This window comes from Podarcis vaucheri (assembly GCF_965113315.1).
Source record: "Podarcis vaucheri genome assembly, chromosome: 17".
NCBI lineage: Eukaryota > Metazoa > Chordata > Lepidosauria > Squamata > Lacertidae > Podarcis > Podarcis vaucheri.
Window position 1 is genome coordinate 7736536 of NC_138755.1, and position 17084 is coordinate 7753619.

At 47.3% G+C, this 17084-nt stretch overlaps 1 long non-coding RNA gene across 1 annotated transcript; it reads left to right on the forward strand.

Annotated features, from left to right (window-relative positions):
• The first annotated feature begins 12808 nt into the window (after nucleotides 1-12808).
• On the forward strand, nucleotides 12809-16065 carry LOC309522482. Its single transcript, XR_014215115.1, has 2 exons — nucleotides 12809-13430; nucleotides 13812-16065. It is a non-coding gene; the product is annotated as an uncharacterized lncRNA (long non-coding RNA).
• Nucleotides 16066-17084: the final 1019 nt, after the last annotated feature.

Genomic DNA, 17084 nt, shown 5'->3' on the forward strand with positions numbered 1-17084 from the left:
CAGGCTTATTTGCCCATCCCTGCCCTTGATACAGGTTTGTCCCTGTTCCGTGCCTTCTTGAGCATTGATGGTTCAAATGAGCTTCTCATGTAACATCCATGTCTTCATTTGGTACAGGATTCCATAATCAGGTTGGGTATAGTGGCTTGTATCAAAGTGTGACCATGAAGTAAGGAAAGCATACTGAAATTGTATTCCACAACCTGTCCCAAAATATTGTTGTGCCTGTGGCAGAAAGTCTAAATAACAGGACTTTGACAAGTATATTCAAAGGTAAATTTGAATACCGCTCCTACCAACCTCCAGTCACTGAAATGGTTGCCTAGCTTGAGCTACCTATTTCTCAACAAGTTTTGGGGTGAGGTCCCTGGCAAACCTGCAGGGCAGTTGTAGCACTGATAACTCTATAGTCATAATACAAGCCTTGAGTGAAACCCAACCGTGTTGGTTGGGACATTTACTTCCAGATTACATAGTCCTGAGTCACAGATAGGGAGCAAGTAATGACTGGCACACAGCATTTAATTATTAGCAGGATGGTGGCAGTGCCCCTGAGCCCCAGCCTTGATACTGGGTGCCGCATGTGCAGATAAAGAAAGCAGCCTTGTGAGTAGCGGCTGTTTTGTGGGTCTTTGAAAGCTTTCTCTGAAAGCTGATCACCCAAATTTGAAATTCTTCTTGGGGTGTTTTTGCGTGTGAAAGACACAGAGAGACAGGCAGACCCACCTGTCTCCTGATTGGTTAAATGCACAGGTGACACTAGTACAAAAAGCATTCGTCGCATGGCAGCTGTTGGGTTGTGGCTGCTGTTGCACTCTGTGTGTCCGCATATCACCCAATCAAAGCCATGGTACCAACTGACAACATGAAGTGCCAATCAGTCAATGAAACCAAACATGAAAATTAAAACATCCTGCCAAATGTTTGCATAGAAAACAGCAGTGTAATATTTGGCACCTATTTGCACAGGAGAGGAGGGGTGGCAAACTGAGGTCAGCTCTAATTCCTGTAACAGATCTCACATGGGAGCATAGATGAGGATGTCCTTGTGTCAGCCTCTGTTAGTGGGGCTTCAAGCAATTGTCCTCTCTGGGTATCGCTACTAGAAATTTGAAGAAAGGCTCCTGTGGCACCTTGAAGATGGGAGCAGAGGAGGCCAACCTGTGGCCTTCCAGAAACAGATTGTATCTTCTCGGTAAGCCTAATGTACACCACTTAAGAGACACTGGTGCTCAACGATACATAAATTGTTCAAGCAAAGGAGATTAAAAATCAGCTCATTTTAACCATACTGTACAATCAGAACAGGTTTGCTGTTCAAGTGCTGGACGTTTGATCTCAGCAGGGTCTGAGTGCCACAGAATAGGGTCCACTGTTACTGCCCACTGGGTGGAGGGGAGTTGGAGCCCAGTGGCCTCTGCCGGGCCACACATTCCCCACTTGGGTCTGAAAGGGGATTGGGTTTTCTTGTGGCATAAGGTGTCAGGAAAAAGCAGCAATGCAAGAGCGAGCTGCAAGCTGCTGGAATGCAAAACAGGATGTTGATGTTTGGGACTGTACTATTGGAAAAAGGGGCAGTCTATTCACTGTACTGAGCACCGGATGTTAGCTCAGAGTGTCATCTGACCTGTACTGGAAGTACAGGGGTGGAGTTTCTCTCTCTACTGCTGGAGACTGGAGAGTGCAGACACGTTTCTCTGTACTGCTGGAATGACAGAAATAAAGACATGTAAATAGATTTCCGTCTGTCTCTTTTCCCCTCCCTGAGGGAAGCAGGGAGGAGGGGGAGAGGTGTGTCCCTCTCATGCTGAGTGGGATCGCCGATTGGTGACCTTGCCTGTATCCTGCCGGGAGACGCAGACGGGGAGGTCAACAAGGATCTCAAGCCGAATGCCTGGAGAATGGCCAGTTACCTCTGACTACGGCCTGAGAATCCGACATAAGGGATTGTATGTAGCCTTTAGCCTTCAAAGAGGAGAACCACCAGGAACATAACAGCACTCTAGGGCAACTGGCTATTCCTTCTCGGATTTATAGCTTTCAGAGCCACAGTGGCACTTCCAGAAGGCATAAAAATAATAAAACCAAGGCCAGTAGCAGAACATCAGAAGAAGTTGGATCCATTAATCTTTGAGGTTCAGTTTCTGCTCTAAAAGACTAATCCTGCCTGCTGTGTAGCAGAAGTTAGAAATGCCTGAATTTTAATTAACCTAAAGGTCAACAAAGCCTGACTGACTACAGTGCCACAATAGGTAAAGGGACCCCTAACCATTAGGTCCAGTCATGGACAACTCTGGGGTTGTGCACTCATCTCGCTCTATAGGTCGAGGGAGCCGGCGTACAGCTTCCGGGTCCTGTGGCCAGCATGACTAAGCCGCTTCTGGCGAACCAGAGCAACGCATGGAAACGCTGTTTACCTTCCCGCCGGAGCGGTACCTATTTATCTACTTGCACTTGACGTGCTTTCGAACTGCTAGGTGGGCAGAAGCAGGGACCAAACAAATGGGAGCTGTACCTCAGGTTGCAGACGTTTCAGGTTACAGAGTCCGCTAACCCAGAAATAGTACCTTGGTTAAGAACTTTGCTTCAGGATGAGAAAAGAAATCGGGCGGTGGCAGCGGGAGGGAGGCCCCATTAGCTAAAGTGGTGTCTCAGGTTAAGAACAGTTTCAGGTTAAGAATGGACCTCCAGAACGAATTAAGTTTTTAACCCGAGGTACCACTGTACTAAGTAAAGCGAGCCACAAATGTGCATGTACTGATTTATATGTATTGGTGCAAAATTATAAATAAATGCTATAATTTAAATATAAATATATGTGCCCACTCAGCCTGCTACTGATGGGCAACTTTATATTTGAACTGGACTTGGACCAGGTAGCCCTTCAAACAGAGGAACATCTTCAACTACTGTCTTTTCTAAGGACACCTGGCCATCCTCACAGTCTGTATTACATCTTTAAACAGAAACACTGTGTTGGATGGCTGGGCTGGTGGTTCTTCCAGAGTGCATGGGCTGAGTCAGCTCACCTGAAAGCCTAGTGTTTGTTTTCCTCTTGCATGATAGTAATGGATGACTCCCGTCCAGGTTGGCCAACCCAGGTAGGGCCATGACTGGTGGTTCCGTTTTGCAATCGCAGTTTCTTTCCCTGGAGGTAGTTGCATGGATAGCACACAAACAGCCAGATGCAGCAAATTTAGGAGGAAATAGATACAAGCTAGACCATAAGGAAGGGTGGCGCTGTGGTCTAAACCACAGAGCCTAGGACTTGCCGATCAGAAGGTATGCGGTTCAACCTAGCAGTTTGAAAGCACGTCAAAGTGCAAGTAGATAAATAGGTACCGCTCTGGCGGGAAGGTACCGTATTTTTCGCTCCATTGGACGCACCGGACTATAGGACGCACCGGACCATAGGAGGGGGGGAACAGGGGAAATTTTTTTTCTTGTTCTCCCCCTCTAAAACAAGGTGCGTTCAAGGTACATTCACCAGAGCTTGTGGGGCTGGTGGTGGTGGGAAGCGCTGCTTTCCCCCACCGCCAGCCTCAAAGATCCCTGGAGCCTTTGGAGCGCAGCGCCCCGCTGCCCTACAGAGGTTTGCGCGCAGCAGTCCCCAAGCTAGAGCAGCGAGACGGAGCCCTCCGTCTCGCTGTTCTGGCTTGGGAACAGCCTTGCTAGCTTCTGCAGGACAGCGGGGTGAAGGCACCCCGCTGCCCTGCAGAGGTTTGCGCGCAGCCGTCTCCAAGCTAGAGCAGCGAGATGGAGCCCTCCGTCTCGCTGTTCTGGCTTGGGAACAGCCTTGCTAGCTTCTTCAGGACAGCGGGGTGAAGGCACCCCGCTGCCCTGCAGAGGTTTGCGCGCAGCCGTCCCCAAGCTAGAGCAGCGAGACAGAGCGCTCCGCAGTGCTCCGTCTTCCTGTTCTGGCTTTGGGCTTAGCGGCGCAGCCTGCATTCGCTCTATAGGACGCACACACATTTCCCCTCAATTTTTGGAGGGGGAAATGTGCGTCCTATAGAACGAAAAATACGGTAAACAGCATTTCCATGCAGTGCTCTGGTTTTGCCAGAAGTGGCATAGTCATGCTGGCCACATGACCTGGAAAAACTGCGGAGTGGACAAACGCCAGCTCCCTCGGCCTGTAAAGCGAGATGAGCACCACAACCCCAGAGTCGTTCATGACTGAACTTAACTGTCAGGAGTCCTTTATCTTTACCTTTACCTTAGACCATAAGGAAGGGTGCTCAGGCAGGGACAGGTCATGCGCAAAACTCAGCCGGATGAATCATCCAAATCAGCGCTGCCCACACAGAGGTTGATTAGCTGGGTGGGGTGGCCCTGAGCACCTGTTCCTCAGCACCAGCCTGACTGCACCAGGCCCAAGGGGGGTCGCCTGTATCATGGAGACGTCCAAGGAAGCTGAATACGTATGGAAGATTCAGGACAGACAAAATAGAGTGCTTTTTCACTAGCAATGGACCAATCCAGCCATGTCAGTTTCTCACTAATTTTTCCAACTGCAATTTTAAAATAGTAACTTCATGAAAATTTGCCACCATTTTTGTGCAAATCCATCCTACTATAGGGTTGCCATACACCTGGAATTTTCCAGGCATAGCTGGTATTCAGTCCCCTTAAGCACAGTGCAGGCAGAAATCGCTGAAATGTCCAGCAAAATCCTGATGTATGGCAGCCCATGTCGGTAGCGTAGATTTTGGTGATTTTTTCATTTAAAAAGAGCTCAAAAACTTTTTGTTGTTGAGATTTTGCAAAAAAAAGCTCAAAACTAAAAAAACCTCAACAACTTTTGTGGCTGGATTTTCACTTTTTGAAATATAGCCACCCTAATGTACTATATACCTTTTTATATACAATTCTGCCTAATAGACCCATTTTTGCAGAGCAATTTCCCCAAATAGAAGATGCTTTTGTATTTTATTTCACTAATATACGCATTTGTTAAGTACTCTGTGTCTTAGTGTATGTGATACCTGGCTGGCAAACTGCTTTGCAGCATTTGCAGAAGGGGGCATTTCCAAGGATGGTTGTGTTTGTTTCCTTATCATTTTAGAAAGTGTGAATTAGGTAGATTGACTCTTTAAATGCAAAAGTTTCTGCTCCAGCCCTGTGCAAACTATGAATCTCATTCCCCCAGTAGGTAATGATGGCCACCAATCTGAATAGATTTAAAAGAGGACTAGACAAGTTCATGGAGAACAAGGCTAGCAAGGACTCCTAGCCATTGTGGCTCTATCCCTTTCCAACTTTTTTGACAAGGAGAGTCAAATCTTACACTAAGCTCCTTGGATCAAGATAGAAGCATCACATGTTTCAAGAAGTGGCAGAGATATATTTCTAGATTTGTCTGGCAGGGCAAGAAGCCTCGAATAAAATTTAAGATATTAACCGATGCTAAAGAAAGAGGTGGATTTGCCCTGCCAGACTTTAAACTTTATTATGAATCAGCCGCGTTTTGCTGGCTGAGAGAATGGCTGCTTCTTGAAAATACTGACGTGCTGGACCTAGAAGGTTTTAACAACGTATTTGGGTGGCATGCATATTTGTGGTATGATAAGGTTAAAGCACATAAAGCGTTTAAAAACCATATTATCAGAAAAGCACTGTTTAATGTCTGGATAAGATATAAGGACTTGCTTGAAAATAAAACCCCAAGGTGGTTGTCACCAATGGAAGGCTCAGAAAAAGCTCAATATGGAGGCCAATTGGCCGAAATATTGGGAAATTTTGGAACAAGAGGGAGACAGATTAAAACTGCAGAGTTTTGAAAAACTAAAAAATAGAGTGCGAGACTGGCTCCATTATTACCAAATAATGGAGGCGTATAATTTGGATAAAAAAATTGGCTTCCAGGTGGAAAAATCAAAATTGGAAACAGAACTGTTAGATCCCAAAACTAAGAACTTGTCAAGAATGTATAACTTGCTGTTGAAATGGAATACTCAGGATGAAACGGTGAAATCAGCTATGATTAAATGGGCACAAGATGTAGGACATAATATTATGATGGCTGACTGGGAACAGTTATGGACCACAGGTATGAAGTTTACGGCATGTAACACCTTAAGAGAGAATATAATGAAAATGATTTACAGGTGGTACATGACGCCAGTCAAGCTTGCAAAAATATATCACTTGCCCGATAATAAATGTTGGAAATGTAAAGAGACTGAAGGTACATTTTTTCACCTTTGGTGGACGTGCCCAAGGATTAAGACATTCTGGGAGATGATTTATAATGAAATGAAAAAGGTATTTAAATATACCTTCCTGAAGAAACCAGAGGCCTTTCTCCTGGGCATGGTCGGCCAATTGGTGCCAAAGAAGGATAGAACTTTTTTTATGTATGCAACAACAGCAGCAAGAATACTCATCGCGAAGTATTGGAAGACACAAGTATTTACCCACCCGGGAAGAATGGCAGATGAAGGTGATGGACTACATGGAACTGGCGGAAATGACTGGCAGAATCCGAGACCAGGGAGAAGAGTCGGTGGAAGAAGATTGGAAGAAATTTAAAGTTTATTTACAGAAACACTGTAAAATTAAGGAATGTTAGAAGGATGTTGGAATGAAGTAATGTGGTTTTAGCAGAAATGCTATAAAGGATTAAGAAAAAACAGATTGTTAAATGGTGAAAGGAGGGAAAGTAAAGTTAGATTATATTAAGATAAAATATAGGACAAAGACTGGAAAAGATGGAAAGGACTTGCTGAAATAGCTAACTGAACTAGAATACAAAAAAGGGAGGTGTGAGGAGGTCAAGGAAACAAGCAAATGAAAGATAAGTTATGGGAAGGTTCATTGTATTTTTTTTCTTTTTTCTTTAACTGTTTTTATCTTTTTAGTCTTCTTTTTTGTGATGTTTTGATTTTGCTTAATATGTTGTTTTCTATTTTTTCTTTCTGTAACCTCTTAAATCTTAATAAATATTATTTTTTTTAAAAAAAACACAAGATAGAAGCATTTCCGATTTCATGTGTCACAGAATCGTAGAGTTCGAAGGGATACACAATCTCTCTGTTGCCTATCTATGTATTTTGGTGGCGCTGTGGCCTAAACCACTGAACCTGTTGGGCTTAACAATCAGAAGGTCAGTGATTCGAATCCCCACAACAGGGTGAGCTCCCATTGCTCTGTCCCAGCTTCTGCCAACCTAGCAGTTCGAAAGCATGCCAGTCCAAGTAGATAAATAGGTACCCCTGTGGCGGGAAGGTAAACGACATTTCCATGTGCTCTGGTTTCCGTCATGGTGTTCCGTTGCGCCAGAAGCGGTTTAGTCATGATGGCCACATAACCTGGAAACCTATCTGTAGACAAACGCTGGCTCCCTTGGCCTGAAAGAGGGATGAGCACTGCAACCCCAGAGTTGCCTTTGACTTGACTTAACCATCCAGGGATCCTTTACTTTGTAATACCAGTTGCTAGGAATCACAAGATTGGACAGTGGTGCACAACATTGCCAGAGGGTGTTATATGCCCCTTGGGAATGCAGGATGAAATAACTCAGGGAAGCAAAATATTTCACCTTGGTGGTCTTTGGACTTCTCTTGGGTGGCAGGGAACACAAATGTCCTTTCCTCCTCCTCACTAATGAACACAGGCACAAAGCCAAGAGAGGGGTCTCTGTGCAAGTCCTACTGAAATGAACGGGGTTGCTTCAAAAGGTCAGAGCTTCCCACCACCCTCTCTTGCCCTCATTGATGGCAGCCCAAGATCTGCCATCCCTCGCCTCACCTCTTGGTAATGCTGCCCTCTGCTGGCTGCTGCCATCCACAATGGCATTACTGGACTTCTCAATAGGCCACTTGGGTTAAGGAAGGGCTCACGGGAGTCTCTGGCTCCTTACCCAGTTGGGAACTGGAAAAGGGGTGCCTGCCATTTGGCATTTTGAGTTCACTCGCTCCTGATGTGTGCGGGATGCTTCACTGAGGTTCTTCCCTAGGCTCTGTGCCCTCGTCAACTCAACCAACGCGCACACACATCTGGGATTATTATTTTTATTTCATTTCTATACTGCTTTATAGGGATGTGTGTGGCGCTGTGGGTTAAACCACAGAGCCTAGGGCTTGCCAATCAGAAGGTTGGCGGTTCGAATCCCCGTGACGGGGTGAGCTCCCATTACTCGGTCCCTGCTCCTGCCAATCTAGCAGTTTGAAAGCACAAAGTACAAGTAGATAAATAGGTACCGCTCCGGCAGGAAGGTAAACGGCATTTTTGTGTGCTGCTCTGGTTCACCAGAAGCGGTTTAGTCATACCGGCCACATGACCCGGAAGTTGTCTGTGGACAAATGCCGGCTCCCTCGGCCAGTAAAGCGAGATGAGCACTGCAACCCCAGAGTCATCCGCGACTGGACCTAATGGTCAGGGGTCCCTTTACCTTTATACCGCTTTATATTTTTATATATAAATGAGAAATGGACAACACTAGGCTACCAAAGAAATGCTCTCAAATGGATTACCCTTTAAAAACTGGGTACATCATGCTGCCCAACTGATGGGCAAATATGACCTCTCAGTGACTGAGATTAAAGAACTCCCCTTATATTCACAGAAAAATATTTTTAAACGAATCATAAGGGCAGTGGCAACTAAAAACAATCTAAACTCTATGTGCACATCTACATGCGCCCCATTGTATTTTAAACTTAGAGAGGTCAATGAAGACATATCTTATTTTAATGAATTGACTTTTGCACAGCTTCGAAAAGCTTTTACAGAGCTACGACTAAATACAATAAGCTCTGCTTATAGAGATGGGAAACATAGATGCATACCAAAAAATGAAAGTGTTTGCATTAGGGGCTGTTCTGAAGTAGAGGACCTTATGCATTATATCTTGCACTGTCCGTTATATAATGATGCAAGAAAAAGATTTTTAGTACCTATAATGGCAGGGTCCCCTGGCCAGAACCCCCTTGATATGATGTTATATTTCCTTGCAGACACAGATAAGTATGTGACCTGGCGGGTAGCACTTTTTGCAACTGCTGCTAGGAAAATTAGAGCAAATTATATAGCCAAGGTAGCCATCAACTGTAAAGGAGATGAATTTATTTGATCCCATCTATCTACCTCAGGCCATGCTCTATCTTTGTCACCAAACTCTGAGTATAAATTGCACACTGTATTAATTGATATTGTTTTTAACATTAGTGACCATGTGATGATTTTAGCTTATGAATTTTATCGTTTAATGTTTTTATTTGTACATTGGGGTACTTTTATAGCTTTGTTTAGAGTATGTAATGTTTTAATAATATAAATGTTTTAAGTCTTTTTTTACCAATTCAGTATATTTTCTTTTAATTGTCAAATAATTCTGTGTACATTGCGGCAGCCTTTGGCTATGTGCAATAAAACTGACTGACTGACTGATATATAAATGCCCCGCTGGCAACACAAGAGCCAGGCAGAAATACACAAGGACTGCCAGAGTCAGCCAAGCCAGAGTTGCACTTTCCCTCTTCTGCACACCTTTGAAACAAATGGGAGTCTCATTCTTCTACAGCAGGCATGGCCAAACTTGGCCCTCCAGCTGTTTTGGGAATACAACTCCCATCATCCCTAGCTAACAGGACCAGTGGTCAGGGATGATGGGAACTGTAGTCCCAAAACAGCTGGAGGGCCAAGTTTGGCCAAGACTGTTCTACCGTTTATAACTGGATTATAGGAAAGGGCTGTAAACTCCAAGTTGGAGGAACATGGCTTATACAAGCAAGTAAGTTTTACGACATCAATTTAGCCATCACTTCCAGTTGTGATTATTAAGACCTGTTCCAAGCATGTTGCCAATTAAGAACCTAAAGGCTTGAAATCAGATACACACAAACCTGGATCCAAAACGAGCGACCCACTGGCCACCGATAACGCTGCGGGCGGCGGGTGTGTGTGTGTTTAAACTCCACACCCCCCCCCCCGCCATGCTTTGCAATGGGAGTTTTGTGTGATCCGGGGTGACCAACTCATCCCAACAGCGACGCCCCGCGGCTGCCGCGCCTTGCCTCGCGCGGGATCCTCAGCGGCAACGCTCATTCTCGGCCGCGAGAGGGCGCCGCGCCCCAGCGCATCCTCGGCCCGTGCGCTACGTGCGGGCGGCGCGGCTGCTTTTCCGCCGGCGGCTGTTCCCGAGCAGCCGCTTCGCCCGCCTTCCCGGCCCACGCTCGGGCGCGCCTCATCCGCCGCTGGGCGAGGAAGCCGCCGTTGCACGCGAGGGAAGCGCTTGCTGCTGCTGCGGCAGAAACAGCGCCCGGCTGGGCCGAGGGAGGCGAGGGAGGCTGGGGTCCCCCCCCCCGCCAGTTGTGTGTGCTTTGCTACAACACATCTGGAAGCCCATCATCCCTGGCCACTGGTCCCGCTAGCTAGAGATGATGGGAGTTGTAGTCCAGCAACTGGGGGCCCCAGGTCGAAAAAGGCTGGCTTAGCTGCATGGGTATAGCCAGGATTTTTTTTTTTTGGGGGGGGGGACAGGTTTTATGTGGCGGGCAGAATCGGGGTATCTGTGACGCAATGGGTCAGTTAGTTAAGTATTTTTATTTACAGTGGTACCTCAGGTTAATAACTTAATTCGTTCCTGACACTGTTCTTAACCTGAGGTACCACTTTAGCTAATGGGGCCTCTCAATGCCACCGCGCCACCGCCATGTGATTTCTGTTCTCATCCTGAAGCAAAGTTCTTAACCCAAGGTACTGTTTCTGGGTTAGCGGAGTCTGTAACCTGAAGTGTATGTAACCTGAAGCGTCTGTAACCTGAGGTACCACTGTACTTGATTTGAGGGGAGCGACTGCCCCCCTTCCCCCCTACACTGCAGAATCTTTTTAAAAAGGTTTTAACCTATTTTTTTAAAGGAAAATTGCCAAAAAATCAACAATTCTGATATGGAACTGCCATATGCCTAGGTTTTCCTGGGCATTTGGGCGCTTTGCAATAATTCCGCCCGGATGCCATTTTTGATGGATGAATCCTGGCTATTTCCGGAGAGTTCCGGATGTATGGCAGCCCTACGCTACGCCCATGCCTAGCTGGGGTGGGTGTTGGTGGGCAGTGATGGAGCCCCTGCCCCATCTGGCTGGGAACACAAGACTGGCACAAATAGGCCCCCTCCTCTCTTGCCCTGGCAGCCCCCTGGTGGCCCCTCGGCCTGCTCTCTGGACCTTCAACAGGAGGACACTTTGCATTGCTCTTTTCGATCCCAGTTCCCCCTCAAACATTTCTGCTTGGGCCTTGACTCATTTCCTTTGTGTGCTCGCTTGCTCCTATTTTGGAAAGTTCCTGATAACTGGGGTGCCACCGAGCTGCTGGTTAACAGTCCTGTGCAGTCCCAAGACCCCGTTTCCTTTTTTAAAAAAAACTTGCAACATATCCTTGCCGCAGAGGAAGTATGGGTGGGTTGTGGGTGCTGCTTAGTCCTTGCCTGCTGCCCACCACCCGCCTTTCCAATCCTGTGGTTGCATTGCAAACATGGCGTTGGAGCACAAAATGCCCAGAAGGGAAGTTTGGGGTGGGGGGGTGGGGGAGGTGGCAGGTGGCTGAATTAAGAAGGATTAAGCATCTTCTCCCCTCCAAGAGGCATAAGAGCCTCTAAGGGCAGCTGGGCTGGGTGCAGCCGACAGGTATCTCTGCTTAACTTCTAAAATGGGAGGTTGAGGTCAGCGTCCAAACCTCTCTGAACATCATACTCTTTGAACGGTTTGCTCTTCCCTCAGTCCATCTCCCCAGCAATTAGGCAGGGGGGATTACAGTTCTGGACTGTGGGTGGGATAGAGATTCTTCTTTAGAGAATTCATGGCACCCTGTTCAAACTGCAGTGGGCGCTCGGGTTGTGAACGTGATCTGTACGGGAAGCATGTTTGCAACCTGCAGCACCGCGGTGGCGCACACACGGGTCATGATTCGGCGTTTCTGTGCATGCACAAGCGCTGAAACCCAGAAATAACCCATTCAGGTACTTCCGGGTTCAACGCGGTGCGCAACCCGAAATCGCGCAACCCGAAGCGTCTGTAACCCGAGGTATGACTGTACAACCACAGGCATTCTTTGGGGAAAGTTAAAGTGGTATAAACATCAGGTTAAATGTTCCTGGTAGGTATGTTCTTAGCAAATAAGAGAGCAGGCCTAATTATTGACCCAAAGAGGAATAGAATCACAGAATTGTGGAGTTGGAAAGGACTCAGACAGTCATCTAGTCCAATGCAGAAAACTCAAGCATGGACACGCGTCCCAACCTCTGCTTAAAAGCCTCCAAGAAAGGAGAGCCCACCAGCTCCCGAGAGAGCCTGTTCCCCTGTCTTACTGTCAGAAATCTGACATCAAGAATCACAAAACAGAGAAACCAGTAGGAGAACACTTCAATCTCCCAGGACATTCTATACAAGATCTCAAAGTAGCTGTTTTACTACAAAGGAATTTCAGAAATAGACTGGAAAGAGAAGCTGCTGAATTACAACTCATTACCAAACTTAAAACCATGGAAAGACCTGGTTTGAACAAAGACATTGGATTCTTATCCCATTATACATAACTAAGCCATTTCTCACCTCACCCCTTGCCTTTTCCTGTCAGACCTATTACAGTCGTTAAGAGTCGTCAACAGGCTCATCTCAGCTATCTGCCAATCTCCTATTCACACCACCCTTCTGAGTAATACCCCTCCCCACCTTCTCACTATATAGAAGGGTCTGGCAACTTCTGTTTCAGTGTATCTGAAGAAGTGTGCATGCACACGAAAGCTCATACCAAGAACTAACTTAGTTGGTCTTTAAGGTGCTACTGGAAGGAATTTTTTTATTTTTACTGTCAGAAAGTTATTCCTGATGTTTAGTCAAAACCTCTTTTCTTGTAACTTGAAGCCATTGGTCCGAGTCCTATCCTCTGGAGCAGGAGATCACAAGCCTCATCTTCCATGGGACAGCCCCTAAAATATTTGAAGATGGCTGACATATCTCCATTCAGTCTCCTCTTCTCCAGGCTAAACATATCCAGCTCCCTCAACCGTTCCTCATAAGGCTTGATTTCCAGACTCCTGATAATCTTGGTCTCCCTCCTTGGCACACATTCTGGCTTGTCAATATCCTTCTTAAATTGTGGTGCCCAGAACTGGACACCATATTTCAGGTGTGGTCTGACCAAGGTAGAATACAGCAGTACTATGACTACCCTAGACTTCTGTTGATGCAGCCTAGAATAGCATTAGGGTTTTTTGCTGCTGCATCACACTGCTGACTTGTGTTAAGCTTGTGATCTACTAAGACCCCTAGATCCCTTAGAACCATGGAGAGACGCTGCCAGTCAGTGTAGACAACACTGAACTAGATAGACCAAAGTTCCTCCTATGTTCCCATTTGGGTGGGGCTCAAATCAGCCACGGAGGTACTTTGCTATTCTACATCCTCCTAGGGTTAGTGTGAGAATAAAATAGGTAAAGGTAAAGGTAAAGGTACCCCTGCCCGAACGGGCCAGTCTTGACAGACTCTGGGGTTTGTGCGCCCATCTCACATCTATTGGCCGGGGGCCAGCGCTGTCCGAAGACACTTCCGGGTCACGTGGCCAGCGTGACAACGCTGCTCTGGCGAGCCAGAGCCGCACACGGAACGCCGTTTACCTTCCCGCTGGTAAGCGGTACCTATTTATCTACTTGCCCCCGGGGGTGCTTTCGAACTGCTAGGTGGGCAGGCGCTGGGACCGAGCAGCGGGAGCGCACCCCGCCGCGGGGATTCGAACCGCCGACCTCTCGATCGGCAAGCCCTAGGCGCTGAGGCTTTAGCCCACAGCGCCACCCGCGTCCCCGAGAATAAAATAGGCTACCCTTAATTGGGAGACCTTGGAGGAAGACTGGGATATTGCTGTGATTAATAAATAAGATGCTGACATATATTTATTCCAGGGCATGGAGTGCTGTCTCCAAGGATCACATGAAACCTTGAAAGATTCCCTTTTCTCCACCAGGGCTGTCATTTGGCTCCCAGCAAAATGAGCCTCCAGCCACCAGGCGATATAAATAGCAGTCGCTTCAGAGTGATGTCTCTCATCTGGCTGTGGTGATGACTGTGTATTTTATTTGCTCCGATCAAGGGAGGGAGAATTGCTGAGCTGTAAAAGGGGTGAGGGTATTTTTAATGCCACTCTCGCTCTGGGTTTTGTCCTGGAGCTTTTGATGTTTTGAGTGCTAGGTTGGAGGAGAAATTCTGTTACGTTAAAATTTTAATAAGAAACTACCAAATTCACACACCAATGAGAAAACAGTATGCAGTGGTACCTCAGGTTAAGAACTTAATTCATTCCGGAGGTCCGTTCTTAACCTGAAACTGTTCTAAACCAGAGGTACCACTATAGCTAATGGGGCCTCCCATTGCTGCTGTACCACCGCTGCACAATTTCTGTTCTCATCCTGAAGCAAAGTTCTTAACCCGAGGTACTATTTCTGGGTTAGCAAAGTCTGTAACCTGAAGCGTATGTAACCCGAGGTACCACTGTACAAAAAAGCCTATCAGGGAAATTGGGTTCTAAGTGTATATATTAATCAAAACTGCATGCACAAAAATGCTAGCAAATTTTCATGATTAAAACAAATTGCACATTGCTGCGGAAATGTGAAGAACTGTAAAAATGAGAAACTTGGAGAACCGAAATGAGTCATGGTTGTCTTTCCTTAGCTATGGGCTCAGCTCTGCTTAGCCCTGGAGTATGTGAAGAGAGTGCCTCCGAGCATGTGCAGATTGCCTGGCCTCCCCCTCCGTAACAAAAACCGGCCCCTGCAATCTCTGGGGTTGTTGGTGGCCTTGAGTCCAGGCTGCACTCGCTACTGGCCTCTTGACTCTGCGGAAATTTCTTTGCTGGGTTTAGATAAGACCCTGCCAGGCCAGGGGACCCAGATCCCCGCTGCCTTGCCCCGATCTCCAGGCTGCATTGGTAAAAGGCCCCTTCCCTGCCCCCTTCCTGTCCTTCTGGTCCCCCCCCCCTTGCCCAGACTGCAGCTCATCCCGCTCAGCATGGGTGTGCAGTGGGGGAGGAAAAGGACGGATCTGCTTCCAGGATAGCTCCATTTCCTCCAGGCCTATTTATAGTGGAGCATACATCAAAAAGCTCTGGACAGACGAGGACTTCCTGACGGGGTTGTTTCAACTGCCGGGCGCCCTCACGTCACCCCCTTGCCTGCCCCCTCCCACTCCATGCGCTTACAACTGCTAAACAGAGCTCGCTGGGCCAGAGGGAGCTCGCCCTCTCTCCACACAGCAGCAGTGTCTACACAGGGACACAAGGTCCTCCAGGAATGGCCTGTGCTCCCAGAGATGGGCTAGAGACAGACAAGGCCTGCAACTCTTACTCTGAGCTCGTGGATTTGCACACAGTGTGGCTCCCATAGGGAAATGTCCTGGCGGAGAATATCCCACGTTAATTATTGTTGGGAGTAGGGCTTGAATTCTCCTGGCATCCTCCTCCTGCATCAAGATATCATGAGCTGGCCTTAACTTGAGGGTCTTGGCATAGGGTTGCCACACAGCCAGAATTCCCTGGACAATGCCAGAATATGGCAGTCAGAAACAGTGGGCAGAAATTGTTGAAATGTCTGGAAGTCTAGATTTTGGTGAATTTTCTTAAAAATAGCTCAAAAAGGTTTGGGCAAAAAAAAAGCTCTGTACCTTTGCTACCCCCCCAAAAAAGCTGAAAAACTTTGGCCAATAAAAGCTCAGCAACTATTTTCATTTTTGGAAACCCTAGTGAATCCTATGGCAACCCTAGTCTTGGGTAGACCTTGCCATGCTTGAAGCAGCCCTCCCCCAAAGAGACCCTAATCGCCCCCCTCCCAACTTTCTCTCTGAACCTGATGAGCTTATTTGCGATAGGTGCCTATGTGTCCTTGGTGTGTTCCCTCATCCCTCTCTGAGCAAACAGGCGCTGCAGGTTTTTGTAGTGTGCTTCCAAAACCTGGGGGGAAACCCAACTATTTGCCCAGAGATAACAGTGAGACAAAGAAATGTGTGTGTCCACCACACAGGCATGATGGAGCTATCACACAACTTCACCTCACCTTAAAAAAATGTCTTCTGCAACTCTGTAATTGTTCTGTGGGAAAATGGGGCATGCTTATGAAGTGCAAGAAAGTACAGGAAAATACAAACCTATAAATACTCCTTGGGACATGGTTAGTTATTCAAGCGTGTGTGTGTGCGCATAAACACACACATTCCATTTAGATGAACATGTAAAGGTAAAGGTAAAGGTACCCCTGCCCGAACGGGCCAGTCTTGACAGACTCTGGGGTTTGTGCACCCATCTCACTCAAGAGGCCGGGGGCCAGCGCTGTCCGGAGACACTTCCGGGTCACGTGGCCAGCGTGACAAAGCTGCATCTGGCGAGCCAGCGCAGCACACGGAACGCCGTTTACCTTCCCGCTGGTAAGCGGTACCTATTTATCTACTTGCACCCGGGGGTGCTTTCGAACTGCTAGGTTGGCAGGCGCTGGGACCGAGCAGCGGGAGCGCACCCCGCCGCGGGGATTCGAACCGCCGACCTTTCGATCGGCAAGCCCTAGGCGCTGAGGCTTTTACCCACAGCGCCACCCGCGCACCCTTATTATTGTTTTCTCATTCTGTTATATTATTACCTATACTTCTCCCTTGTTACTTGTATTTTGATTTTTACTGGATCTCTATTGATAGTATTAAATAAAATTTACTTTTCAGGGAAAGAGGAATTTGTCGTCTGTCTCCAGCTTTGGACTAGCATGGGAACTCCAGCTGAATTCATATATTTGAGAGGATAAATGGAGCAGTGGGGACTTGGTGGGCAGTCAGATCTGCTAGTGGCCGATGAGCTCTCAAATTTCAGCGACGCTAATATTCGGCACCCCTGCCTCTTGCGTGCTGTTATACACCATTGTTGTAGGTGTGGTACCCAGTGTGGCTGAACCGGTCGTTGTGCCCTGCAGCCACCTCTGGCCATGCTATGAGGCAGCTCCTGCAAATGGTGGATTTGGAGCAAAATGAAGGGAGGCGGTTGATCAGCCCAAGGGGGACACAGTCTGGCGGAGGTTGCAGTAGCATTTGCATGGGAGAACTTCCTGGTCAGTTGT